This window comes from Ambystoma mexicanum, chromosome 14 (genome assembly GCF_040938575.1).
Source record: "Ambystoma mexicanum isolate Mex_15411 chromosome 14, UKY_AmexF1_1, whole genome shotgun sequence".
In the NCBI taxonomy this organism is placed as follows: domain Eukaryota; kingdom Metazoa; phylum Chordata; class Amphibia; order Caudata; family Ambystomatidae; genus Ambystoma; species Ambystoma mexicanum.
In genome coordinates this window covers 536,712,921-536,727,517 of record NC_090940.1, presented here as the reverse complement: position 1 = coordinate 536,727,517, position 14,597 = coordinate 536,712,921, and the positions used below count along the sequence as shown (strand labels likewise).

Sequence of the window (14,597 nt, the reverse complement as noted above, 5' to 3'; positions counted from 1 at the left end):
TACATCTGCACAAAGCAGAGTAACCAAGAACATATAAGCTGCACTTCAACGATACCCTCTTCCATACTCACAGTAGAGAAACACTGCACCCTGTGGCCACACTGCACAAATTCTCACTGCACCATCTCCTGCTGTGCACCAAACACTGCAGCATGTTGCAACTATGACCACAACCATGGAACACACAATACACACTTTTTAACTCACTTGTGCTGCTGTAGTACATCTACAATTTGCTCCACACCCATTCTGCAAAGATCACCACCCGGTGCCTCATACACTGTCAACCCTGCATTGCTGTAGTGGGTGTGCTCCTTGCACACATTCACCGCACCATAATGCGTCCATGCATGTCAGCATGTCACCAACTACCACTATGCACATACGCACCACTGGCATCAGCACTCCTACCCAACCTCTGCACCGCAATGGAGCTATACAGTGTAAAATGCAACAGTCACTATAATCTACAAACATTACATTATCTTCGGCACCCCTACGCACTTTCATTCACATACTATGGTCTTACCCACTTCCACTCAGAAAGTATTGTCACTGCCAAATTAACCACAAAATATTCAGAACATTGCCCCTACTCCAACCAATCTGCACACAGCACACTATCCAAGCACATATAAGCTGCACTTCAACCATACCCTCTTCCATACAAACAGTGTAGAAACATTGCACCCTGTGGCCACACTGCACAACTTCTCACTGAACCATCTCCTGCCGTACACCAAACACTGCAGCATGTTGCAAATATCACCACAACCATGGAACACACAATACACGCTTTTCAACGCACTTGTGCTACTGTAGCACGTCTACAATGTGTTCCACTCCCATTCTCCAAAGATCACCACCCTGTGCCTGATGCACTGTCAAACCTGCATTGCTACAGTGGGTGTGCTCCTTGCACACATTCACTGCACGGTAATGCAAGCATTCATGTTAGCATGTCACCAACTACCACTATGCAAATATGCACCACTGGCACCAGCACTCCTACCCAACCCCCGCACCACAATGCACCTATACAGTGTAAAATGCAACAGTCACCATACTCTACACACATTACACTGTCTCTGACGCCCCTACGCACTTTCATTCACATACTATGGTCTTACCCACTTCCACTCAGAAAGTATTGTGTCACTGCCAACCTAACCACAAAATATTTACAACATTGCCCCTACTCCAACCAATCTGCCCACAGCACACTATCCAAGCACATATAAGCTGCACTTCTACCATACCCTCTTCCATACTGACAGTATGACAACACTGCACATTGCATGACTTTTCACTGCGCCATCTCCAACCACACATGAAAAACATTACCATGTTCTAACAGCGACCTCACCTGCGAAACCAAACATACAAGTATGGCAGCTCACTTCTGCTGCTCTATTGCTTCTGAAATGTTCTCCACCACCCTCTAACTCACGCAGAGTCAAAAATGCATTACTGCCGTGGGTGTGCTCCAGCCCTAGGGCCTTCTGCCATGCACACAACAGTCTAGGCCTTGAACACACCCACCACAATGTAATTCCACCATGCATGTCTGTTACGCTCACCTGGTCTCTGCGGAGGCGTTGGGACATGGTAGCAGCCCTCCCTGAACTTGGCTCACCCCTGTTCAGGCCTCTCCCTCGGTAGAAAAGCGGTGAGCGGTGGTACATGGTGATACTGCTCCTGCGTGGAGATAAGAGTGTGTGAGTGCGCCAATCTGTGATTGTTTTACCTCTCGAACCCCCCTCCCCGAAGTACAGTTTCTGTAAGCATACACCGGCCCATAAACCTCACCTGTGAATTATGGAAGGTAAGCTCTCCGTCCTGCTATTTCTGGCAGGGGTGCGTTGAATGGGATCTAGTTCCTTCACTGATCCCTGATAAGGATTAGTCCAGTCCAGCTGCAACTATGCTTCTCCTTATGATTGGTAAGTGTCTCTTGAGCTCTTGTGATTCTGTTTGTTCTGTTTAATGTCTTTATATGTTGCTCCTAATTCCCGCAATAATGTCTCTTCTGTTTTCTTCCCTTAGATGGAAATGCAGTCTCAATGCAGCTGTGAGACGCGGCCAGATGGAAGATTGATGCTACCCCAATGTTCGACAGCAGTAAGTGATGGTTTAAGGAAAAGCGTGAAGTATGGCGAAGCGCGATCTTAAACTGACCGTTTTTTCTATGTCTAACCTTGTCTTATGTTTTTCCTTGCAGGCGCTGCTGTCGACGATGGTGCGTGTCGTGCTGCGGTGCCAAGATGAAGATTTCGGCGTTCCGGAAAGCGTACAGATGAATGCTCGGTTCGCCGAAGAGATGTACAGGTAAGAACAGCTTCCCCCAGTTGGAAAGTATGCTGGCATGAAGCAGGATGTCCAGGAAGCAGGGTCTTCAAAGGTAAGCAGGTCTGACCTCAGGCTACGGTGAGCGTTACGCTGCTGGTAAGTGCAGAATAACGTAAAGTGTCTGTCTTGAGGATCAGGGCAGCTTATATAGATGTGAATCCATTAGCAGCCACGCCCAAGAATAGAATACACTTGGGGCTGCTTAATGAATGGAATGTTCAAGGTTGATGCATCTGAAGTGCTTAATGGATGGAATGTTCAAGGTTGATGCATCTGAAGGGCTTAATGGATAGAATGTTCAAGGTTAATGCATCTGAAGTGCTTAATGGATGGAATGTTCAAAGTTAATGCATCTAAAGTTATATGTCCATAATAAAAGCTTTTTGGTGTTAAATGATGTTCTTTTTTACTTTTGTTCATGAGCCTGGCGCCAAAGGCACCAGGACAGTGTCCACCCAGGTCTCATGTGCATGCGACCCCTGCATGCCTGTGCCCCTGACTTCATGACCATGACAGCACTCCCCCTCAAGGTCCCAGTCCTGGTTTGGTGGGATTATTGCAATGGAACTGTCTGATTAAACGCGGAGCATTTATATGTTCACTGGGTTCCCATGTTCGGTCTTGAGGTCCGTAACCTTTCCAGTCAATTAGGTAATACAATTTTGATCGAACCACCTTGGAGTCCAGGATGGATTTAACTTCGTATTCTGGTTCTCCATCTATTACTTCGGGCTCTGGCAGAGAACTAAGCCGTCTATTGGATTTCATTGGTTTGAAGATAGAGACATGAAATACGGGGTGAATTTTCATATGAGATGGTAACTCCAATTTCATGGCGACAGGATTGATTATGGACTTTATAGTATAGGGGCCCAGGTATCTTGGGCAGAAAGCTCTTGGCCTCTTCAGGGGAATATATTTGGATGCTAACCACACCTTTTCTCCAATCTGGTTGGTAGGAGCTTCCTTCCGATGCCGATCAGCAAACAGTTTTTGTCTTTCCTTAACCTTGGTCAGATGCTCTGTCGCCTCCTTAAGAACCTGAGTGATGGCTTTATGCACGGTTTTTATGGCTGGCCTTTCCACGGTATCGGGTGGATCAAATACTGATGCCCTCGGATGTCTTCCATGCACAGTGTAGAATGGATTTTGTCCTGTGCTTGTGTGAACTGAGTTGTTGTATGCATACTCAGCTATCCAGATAATATTTTTCGAAGAATCCTCGGACTGTTGCAACATACACCTGAGATATTACTCTAAAGTTTGGTTGGTTCGTTCAGTTTGCTCATCAGTTTGAGTGTGATGGCTTGTGGACAACCAGAGGTCGATTTTGGCAATCGTACAACACTTTTTCCAAAAGGCAGAAACAAATTGAGTTCCACGATCAGATATGAATATTGATGGAAATCCATGCAATCGAATAATTTGCTCTAGGAACACAGAAGCGAGAGTTGACGCAGTTGGGAGTCCCTTCAGAGGGATGAAATAGGCCATTTTGGAGAATAGATACACAACGACTAATATGGTGTTGTATCCATTGCAGGGTAGAAGATCTGTGATGAAGTCCATCGATAAGGTATGCCATGGTGCTGGTGGCACTGTTAGAGGATATAGTAAGCCAGCAGGGTTCTGTTTCTGAGACTTGCGTTGTGCGCAGACTCTGCAGGTTTCAATAAATTGGGCGATGTCTTTTCGCCAGGTTGGCCACCAGTAGTTTTGTTCTACCTTAGCCTGAATTTTGGTTATTCCTGTGTGTCCTCCCACTAACGAATTGTGGTAATTTGTGATGATTTGCTTTTGCAGTTGTTGGTCTTTGACATATAATTGTCCTTGGAAACACGGTAGATTGTCTTTGATGGTATACTGGCCACCTTTTAACAGCCATTCCTGTTGTGTTGATTGATCCATCAGGGATTGCAAACTAGTTCTTTGGTCATCCACACACGTGGTGGCAGCTATTCTGGTTTGAATCCTTTCCTCAGGAATTATGGCCACGGGGTCAGATGCTATAAAAGCCTCTTTTTCTTCACTCCTGCGTGATAGAGCGTCTGCCTTCCCATTGCGTACTCCAGGTCTATAAGTGATAATGAAATCGTATTCTGCAAAAAAGAGGTCTCAACAAAGTTGACGCGAGGATTGTGCCTTGGCAGTTTTCAAGTATTGCAAGTTACGGTGGTCCGTGATGACAGTGACCGTATGTCTCGCCCCAAGAAGGTAATGTCTCCAGGCATTGACTGCTGCTTTAATCACCAGTAATTCCTGATCTGTGATTGCAAGTTCAACTCGTCAGCTGAAAATTTGTGGGACCAGAATGCGACAGGGTGTTATTGTCCTGTTTCAGGGTCTCATTGTGACAATACTGCTCCCATGGCTATTTTTGAAGCATCTGTCTCAACTATGTAAGGTAGGTCTGGTCGTGGGTGTCAAAGGACTGGTGCTGTAGTGAATGCTAGTTTCAACTTCTGGAAGGCCTCTTCAGCTTCTGTCGATCAATGGAACTTTTGATTTTTCTTTAACAAGGAGGTAATTGGATGTACAATTTGTGAAAACCCAGATATAAACCGACGGTAAAAGTTGGCGGATCCGAGTACGCTTAGAACTCCTTTTGTGGAAGTTGGTGAGGTCATTGGAAGATTGCATCCACCTTTCGTGTGTCCATATGTACGCCTTGTGGTGTGAGCATGAAACCGAGAAACTCAACCTCGGATACATGGAAAAAATATTTTTCCAACTTGGCATACAATTGGTGTTGTTGAAGATTTTCTAAGACTGCCCGGACATGGCCTACATGTTCTTCCATGGAATTTGAGTAGATAAGAATGTTGTCAATGTTAAGAAGAGCGCAAACCTCCAATAGTTCATGGAGTACATCATTTATAAAGAATTGGAATGCCGCGGGGGCATTACATAGCTCGAAGGGCATGACCTGGTATTCAAAGAGGACGTACTTCGTGCGGAAGGCCGTTTTCCACTCGTCTCCTTCTTTTACTCTTACAAGATGGTATGCTCCTCTTAAATCCAGTTTTGTGTAGATTTGAGCATGTTTCACTTGATCCAGGGGCTCTGGTATAAGTGGTAACGGATATCGATTTTTTACTGTGATGTGATTGATGGCTCTATAGTCAATGCAAGTTCTTAAGTCCCCCTCCTTTTTAGGCACAAAGAATAAGGGCGAGGAGGCACGTGACTTGGACGGGCAAATGAAACTGTTCACCAGGTACTGATCCAGATAAGTTCTAAGATGCTGGTTTTCCTGTTCTGTTAGAGCGTAAATTCGGCTGCAAGGGATCTGGGCTCCGGGTATAAGATCTATTTGATAATCGTAGGATCTGTGCGGGGGCAGAACGTTGGCTTGCTCTTTTTTGAAGACATCCTGGTAATCTTGGTATTCAAGCGGTAAGGAGCTGATGAGGTTCAACACGATTCCTTTCTTCGGTTTCAGATTGGTGTCTCCTTTTTTGTAACATGTGTCGGCACAATCATGAGGAAAGGTCAGAACTCGTTTCAGCCAGTCGATTCCTAGGATTGTGGGTCTCCAGCCAGGGCATTCCCAATATCATGTGGAACTGAGGAGCACCGATGAGATTGAAAGTAATGTCCTCTTGATGCCCGTCCTGACACAGAGGCTTGACTTTCTCAGTGTATTGTGTCACCGGGCCGGATGATAGCGGAGAACCATCCACAGCAGTGACATTATCCGATTTCTGCTTCTGTCGGAGAGGAAGGCCTATTCGGAGAGCCAAATCTTGGTCAATGTAGTTACCCACAGATCCACAATAAATATATTCCTCCAAGGCATGTATTTTTGATGGTTGCTTGTGATTCACCAAAAGCACTGGAAGGACTAGATGTGAGGTCTGCACGGATTCATTTTTCATCGACAAGCGGACCCCTACACTTGCCAGGCATTGGCATTTCCTGAGTTCTGTTCTTCTTCATCAGTTTTGTCGGTTGCCCCAACCGTTTTCTTGGGTGGTTTTACCGGTCAGTCATGGAGGAAGTGACCTTCTTGTCCACAATATAAGCACAGCAGTTGTCTTCTTTCTTCCCTTTCTGCTTTGGTAAGGGGACTTTGTAATCCACCAATTTGCATAGGGTCAGACTGTTCATGTGGTTTAGTCTGATTCTCACAAGGTTCTACGTAAACAGACCGTCTCTCTGATCTAGCTCAATCCATTTTCCGATTCTGCAACCTATGATCGAGTTGCACCGTCAGGTCTATGTAGTCTGCACACCTCTCAGGGGGATTCACCACTTGCGCCAGCACATTCTTAAGTTCTCCACGTAACCCTCGGTAGTCCTCTTCCCCTCTGGCAAGTTGGTCTGGGCTACGAGATGATTGAAGGTTGCAATATAGGTTAATATATCTTGACTCCCTTGTCTGAATGAAAACAACTTGTTATCCAGAGCTTGTCCTTGAGTATGACGGGCAAACAATTTCTCCATCTCATGTTGGAAATTCCCAAAGTTCTGGAGTAAAGGGTCATCTTGGTTTACCAAAGGTAGAGACCAGTCTGCCGTACTACCTCCTAAATACGAGAGTACAACCACCACTTTAGCTTGGTCATTAGAAAAGGCTCCTGGTCTGCACAAGAAATGAAGGCGACATTGGCTCAGAAATATAGCGAACTTGTTTGTGTGACTGATGAAGCATTCCAGAGGGTCTAGAGGCACTGCACCAGGAAGAACCACCTGAACCGGTGTTGATTGCTGTCGTATGGAAGAATGAGAAAAATGGGTTACTCCAGGCAGTGGAACCTGTCCTGCTTGTGCTTGTAGCATTTGTCTTGCCAATTTGTCAGTTCTTTCTCGGGTTACAATAAGATCCCTCCATAATGCATTGGTTTCCTGTCTTGAAGCATGTACTTCAGCCCGTAATTCCCCTAATTAGAGGGCTAACTGATCTATTTCTGAAGTTTCCATAATGCCCAGGCAGAGATTTTTTGAGGCTTTGCGTTCTGTTACGCTCACCTGGTCTCTGCGGAAGTGTTTGGGCATGGTTGCAGCCCTCCCTGAACTTGACTCACCACCTTTCAGGCCTCTCACTCGTTAGAAAAGTGGTGAGCGGTGGTACGTGGTGATACTGCTCCTGCGTGGAGATAAGAGTGTGTGGGTGCGCCAATCTGTGATTGTTGTACCTCTCAAACCCTTCTCCCCAAAGTATGGTTTCTGTGAGCACACACCAGCACATAAAGCTCACCTGTGAATTATGGAAGGTAAGCTCTCCGTCCTGCTACTTCTAGCAGGGGCGCGTTGAATGGGATCTAGTTCCTTCACTGATCCCTGATAAGGATTAGTCCAGTCCAGCTGAGACTATGCTTCTCCTTATGATTAGTAAGTGTCTCTTGAGCTCTTGTGATTCTGTTTGTTCTGTTTAATGTCTTTATATGTTGCTCCTTATGCCCGCAATAATGTCTCTCTTCTGTTTTCTTCCCTTAGATGGAAATGTGGTCTCAATGCAGCTGTGAGACGCGGCTGGATGGAAGATTGATGCTACCGCAACGTTCAACAGCAGGTAAGTGATGGTTTAAGGAAAAGCACGAAGTATGGCAAAGCGCGATCTTAAACTGACAGTTTTTTCGATGTCTAACCTTGTCTTCTGTTTTTCCTTGCAGGCGCCGCTGTAGACGATGGCGCGTGTCGTGCTGCGGTGCCAAGATGAAGATTTCGGCGTTCCGGAAAGTGTAAAGATGAATGCTCGGTTCGTCGAAGAGATGTACTGGTAAGAACAGCTTCCCCCAGTTGGTAAGTATGCTGGCAGGAAGCAGGATGTCCAGGAAGCAGGGTCTTCAAAGGTAAGCAGGACTGACCTCAGGCTACGGTGAGCGTTACGCTGCTGGTAAGTGCAGAATAACGCGAAGCGTCTGTCTTGAGAATCAGCGCAGCTTATATAGATGTGAATCCATTAGCAGCCACACCCAAGAATACACTTGGGGTTGCTTAATGGATGGAATGTTCAAGGTTAATGCATCTGAAGTGCTTAATGGATGGAATGTTCAAGATTAGTGCATCTGAAGTGCTTAATGGATGGAATGTTCAAGGTTAATGCATCTGAAGTTCTATGTCCATAATAAAAGCTTTTTGGTGTTAAATGGATGTTCTTGTTTACTTTTGTTCATGAGTCTGGCTCCCACCCAGGTCTCCTGTGCATGCGACCCCTGCATGCTTGTGCCCCTGACTTCATGACCATGACAGCATCACCATATCACTAACTATGACAATCCACATACACACCACTACCACCAGCACTCCTACCCAACCTGTGCACCACCATGGAGGTATACAGCAAAAATTGCAACAGTTTCCATAATGTAGAAAGAAAATACTGGCTCCTGAATCCCTGTGCACTTTCATTCACATAGTATGGGAGTACCCATTTCCATTCACAAAGTATTGTGTCACTGCCAACCTACAAACATACTGGTGGCAACATTGGCCCTACTCTGTTTGCCTCTCCTCACATTTTCACCACATTCTGCTCAATGCTTCTTGCACAGTGTAAAAGAAAACGCCATTGCTTCTGTTTATGACACACCTTCAGACCTCTGGCTGGGGACAAATTACACTGGCATGGGCCCATACTGCTCTTGGTGTTATGCATGAGAAAACAACCTTGGCAGTAAGAAAAATCTGCATCACTGTGTTCAGCAACCTCTTCAGTTGAGGTATTAAACGTGAACACGACATGTGACCCAAATGTAGACTTCCATAGTGCGCCACGACAAAGTCAGCGTTCGTGACCGATGCCACATATCTGCAAAGGCGAACCATTCCGCTGAAAATGCAGTCATACTGATGGCCCCTGAGAGCGTCCACTCCTTCAAACCCGAAATTACCAGCAACACCTCTTTGCACACAACACCTGTGCAGATGGCGCACAAAAGGTATCACTGACGATAAGCACTGTGCGTCTCTCCATCTCTACCTCACGACACAGTATTGGGGAAAAAATTGTACCTCCCCTTCCTGTCAACTACACCTTAAACACCTAATTGCCTTTTTCCTACAATTACATTTCCATGTCCACCATGCTCAAAATGGCAGGATGTGGCACGTGCGCTTTCCCAGCTACAGTGAGGGCCACGGCCCAGTAAAGCAGATGCAATACTTCTTCCCTTTGCACTGGCATTTTTGCAGCACTCCCTCATTGGGAGCTGTGAAATTTTCAAACATACATGCAACAATCACATACGAAACCTCCACATTGCACACTATCATTTCTGTACACCACTCCATATTTACCGTTAAACACATGCAGTGCACGTTCTGTTTGATTACAAAGCCCCTCCACCGGAAAGTTCTGCTAAAGAATGCACGATTGCAGCATCCACAAAGATGCCAATAAACACCCAGCACACCTTTGGCCATGCACACAACAGTGCAGCCTTACCCCCACCCACCACCCACCACAATACTATGGATCCATGCATGCAACCATGTGGGCAGCTAACATTATGCACAAATGTAACATACGTAGCATCACTTTACCCAACTCCCCCACACCATAAAACACCCATTCATGAAAACATGTCAAAATTAGCAGAATCCGCATACATACCACAGCCTGCATCACCCCTACCCACTGCCATTCACAAAGTATCGTGTCACTGGCAACCTAAGCACAACATCTGCACAAGATTGGGTCTACTTCAATAAATCTGCACACAGCAGAGTAACCAAGTGTCAGACTGAGTCTTGTCTGGTGATCTACGGAAGCTGCTAAACCCCAACGGACCCTCTAAGGTGTGAAACACTCAACCAATAATTTCCACAGCTAAATATTCCACACCTCAGGGGAAAGGGGATGTGGAAAAACAGAAAACAACAGACTCCTTCCAGACCTCTGGACCCTCAGGATATCTGCAGCAAGGAAGGAAGCAAAGATTATGCAGTCAACATACAAAATCAACTTTAACTTTGGCTTCAAGGTATAATGAACTGCTGAATAACTCTTGTACCTGTTAATCCTCTGCTACCTGCCCAGAGGATGGAAACATTAAAACTTCACCAAATTAAAAGGTAATACAGCTTTCCCTAGAGTGGCTGAAAAACTGTGTTCACAAAACATCAGTCTGTCTTTACTCCAAAAAATAAAGATATGCACAGAAAAATAGTTGATCTTTAAGCTCTGTCTTTTCAACCTCTTTTATTTAAAGTTCTTGTTCAAACGAATTGTTTTTGTGGACCTGGATGCAAACAGAATACTGAGTCTTCCGCGCTCCTGTCTCCACTGATGGATAAAAAGTCACTGCGATCTTCAAAGTCTTTAAATTATCACACGTCCTTTAACTCTGCCTCTACAACCTTACCACTGTTTAATTATGTGCTAACTCCACCTAAGCTGCATACCTGTTTAATAACTATAAACTAACGATTTTGTGATGTTATCACTTATCAACTTTTAAAATGTAATTCCCTCAGCGCCTGCCGGGGTTGTAATTTATGGGCATGCTGAAGTACTTAACATTACGCTAGCCTAAAACACAGCGTATATTTCTCAAAGAATATTTACATTAAATCACGATTCTTTTTAGGAAAGAATTAACTTTCTTCATAGCGCTGGCTCAGGTGAAAGTCATGCGCGTACGTGACAAAAAATAAAACCTGCTTTACTGCATAGAGTTTCACAGATTTTAATATCTGATTATAACCACTTATTTAGTTGTATCAGTCAGTTTTATGGTTCCGAACAACGGTTCATTAACTGATGAGGTAAAAGTCAGCCAGGCACTTATCTCTTTAACTTGAAGCGTCCACAGCTCACAGTTTATTTCTGTTTTCTCCAGTAAAACACCAAAACTTTCTTCCTAGCTCTCTCAAGCTAGGCCAGGCCCAGGCAAACAGGGCCCACCACTGGATCTTCTAAAGTACTTGACTTGCTCAGCTGATGGTAGACAATGAAAGGCAGTTGAGCACTCCTTCCAGCTGAACAAAAGGAATTCTCAGTCAATCAGATCACTGCTGTGACCCTCCATCTAGACTTGGGATTCTATCAACACTCTAAATGATAGAGTTGAGGCCCAGCCAGCACACAATGAAAGAATGCATAGCAATACTTAACTAATTACACCCTAAATCAACCAAAGATCACCACCCTATGCCAAATGCACTGTCAACCCTGCATTGCTGTAGTGGGTGTGCTCCTTGCACACATTCACCGCACCATAATGCAACCATGCATGTCAGCATATCACCAACTACCACTATGCAAATTGCAACAGTTACCATAATGTAGAAAGAAACATTGTCTCCTGCACCCCCTTTGCACTTTCATTCACATAGTATGGGCGTACCCACTTCCATTCACAAAGTATTGTCTCACTGCCAACCTACCCACATACTGGTCGCAACATTGGCCCTATTCCAACCAATCTGCACACACCACACTATGCAAGCAGCACTCTCTACCGGATGCAGAGTCACACATGCGTTGCTGCAGTGGGTGTGCTGAAGCCGTAAGCTCTTGAGTGCATGCTCTACGGCCTATGACCTTTGGCCATGCACCCGATAGAATAATCCTTCAAAAGACCCAGCGCAACTTCACGCATGCCACCATGTGCCCAACTACTGCAATCCATCCGCAGAGCACAGCCACCCACGCTCCCACCCAACCTATGTCATGTGCAATTCACTCCCCTTCTGAAATTCACCTGCCACCACTCACCACGGAAAGAGGTTGCTGCAAACAGGTTGCAGCACAAGCTATCGGGCCGTTATGACAGCTGTCGCATATCACCACACAAATTAGTCGCATGTCTAGGTACCCGTGAATTGGGGCAATACGCACAAATACTGCAGGCACTCCTTCCGTCTTCTTCCACCTATTTACATATGTCACATGAACCACTTCTCGCTCCCCCACCCTATCCCTCCCTTCTTGCCAACAACACATGGCGTACAGTATATTTTCCAGACCCTTCCACCAGCGCAGTGTCCTTCGATACACCATGGCAGCGTTTGGCAACAAAATGTTAATGCACAGCACGCTTCCCTCCAGCCAACCACGGGCCATGTCCAAAGTTCTCCGACAGCACACCGTACCGCAAGCCAATGACACTTCTGTCCACGGAGCAAACAGGGAAATGGCTCTGCCGACCGGACCCAGATAGCACTTATATTTGGAGACGAACATTTCAGTTCTTTGCAACAAAATGATTGGTCGGATTTCCACAAAACACACAAAAGCACGTTTTCTGATCCAAGCCACCACTCCTGCCGCAAATCTGGTGAAAATCCGTCCAGCCGTTCGGCCTGTAGCCGTGCACAAAGTTTTTGCCTATTCGGTCTATGGAAAAGAAACAAGTTTGGGACCCCCCTATAACTTTGCCCCCCCCCCTGCACCAAACCTCACCCAACTTGGCAAAACAATTTAGAGCCGGTCATATACTTTTTTTGCATGCAGAGTTTGGTGAGCATTCCTCAAGGGGGAGCAAAGTTATAAGCCACTGAAAAAGTGCTCTTCCTATGAGTTATGAGGTTAGCAACTTAACCACAACTACATGCCCGCTACTGCGGGCCGTGTAATATAAATACAAATACCTGTGTATTATAGTAGAGTATCAAGATACATTGGAAACCCGACAATTGAAAAATGAAAAAGTTATTAAGAAAGCAAAAAAACGCTGTATTCGGCTTAGTCCCATTCATTTCCCCATACAGAAAAAGTCAAACTGTATGCACAGCACACAGCAAAAACCGATGTACAGGAAGGATCTGGGATTATTCAGTCCAGTTGTTAAAATATTTGATGTAGAAGGGGGTGCCTCCTTGTCCCAAAAGTATAGCTATATCTCCCATGGTGCTTTGCAGCAGAGAGTCTGTTCAGAAATCAAAAAGCTGCAATTTTTTTTGTTTGATGCAAGAGATAACTGCAAATATTTTTGAAATTTTTGGGGTTAGCTGAAAACGAAAATTTGAAAAAATTTCATTTGGAGGAGGAAAAGGGATGAAATGGCATCAGGCTAAAGGTGTGGGGGGCGGGGGATATACGGGGCCCACCATGTGAAATTGGGGATGTTTTGGGATGGGCGTGAGTAGGGACCAAGCTCAGAGCTCAAGTGTTTATGGATATTCTGGGTTATTTTTGCTTATGGCAATAGCAGAAACTGGCATCAGGAATGAAAGTGCATCAGACGTATAACCGGGGTTATTTGCGGGCGTTTATGCATAAGCGGGGTCATTTGGATTCCATTGGTAATGTAACTGCAGTTATGCGACAAAAGATTTTTTTTAAAAGAGAGACTTAAAAAAATTAGATTAATACAAACAAAAGTGGAATTCTGATTCCAAGATGGCTGCCGCAACTTGAGGACGTGCAGCGGCTTGCTCTGGGAGACCCGACTGCAAATAGAGCACTCGTCCTCCTGTATCCTAGCCCGATAGGGGTGACAACGGGTCTGGGGACCCCATATGCTTCCCCCAGGATTTATGGATAGCCCCGGTGGGGAATATAAGTGGGGCGCCGTGACCGAGGCACCAACAACGCACCAGGCTGGGCGTGGTCAGAGGGCTGCCCGTCTTCATGCTCACACAGCCCAGACTTGCTCCTTTGGAGAGGGTTGCTTGCTGGATATACGATGCCCATAAATGGAAAGCGAGGAGGCAACGGGTCGGCAAGAACACAGCAGAGGTCGCACTCCTGGAGGGGCGTGACTGGCAAATCTAGGAAGTGGCAGGCTTCGGGTACACGGCCCCTAATCAGCTTGCTCCTTTATCCTCAAGTGGACTGGTGCTCTGAAGCACGCATTGCAGACAAAAGGTACAGTCAAAAGGGGCACAGATTTGGGTGCTGCTTCAACCCTCCCGGATCCCATGCTGATAAGGACATACCTATAGCTCTTTTCACATCCAAAAGGGGCAATCAGGGAAGAACATAGGTGTCAAGCTGAGAGTCCAGACCTGTGTCCACGGAAGCTGCTGAACCCCCCCCCCCCCGACAGTCCCCCTGAAGTGTAACACCCAGAGCCAAAATATCTCACAGCTCTGCATAGTACACTCCCAAGGGAAAGGGGGAAGTGGATAAAATAAAAAACACCAGGTCGGCAGCGTCAGTACTAACTCAGAACCGGCAGATTAAATAAAAACAGATACAATGCTCTTTAGTTACAATGCTTGTTTACCTGCTTTCTTAAGTATCCTTTACTAAGTAATTAAAAATTCATACCTGGTACTTCTCTTATGAATGCCAAGAGAAGTTTTAATTATACTTGCTGATGAAAGACATCTTAACTATTTTCTTCTTTAACCCA

The 14,597-nt window shown here is 45.6% G+C and overlaps 1 protein-coding gene across 1 annotated transcript in view; it reads left to right on the top strand.

The window, feature by feature from the left end:
• LOC138527211 (retinitis pigmentosa 1-like 1 protein) overlaps positions 1–14,597 on the top strand; it is an 823,506-nt gene that overhangs the window by 569,946 nt on the left and 238,963 nt on the right. The window lies entirely within an intron of this gene.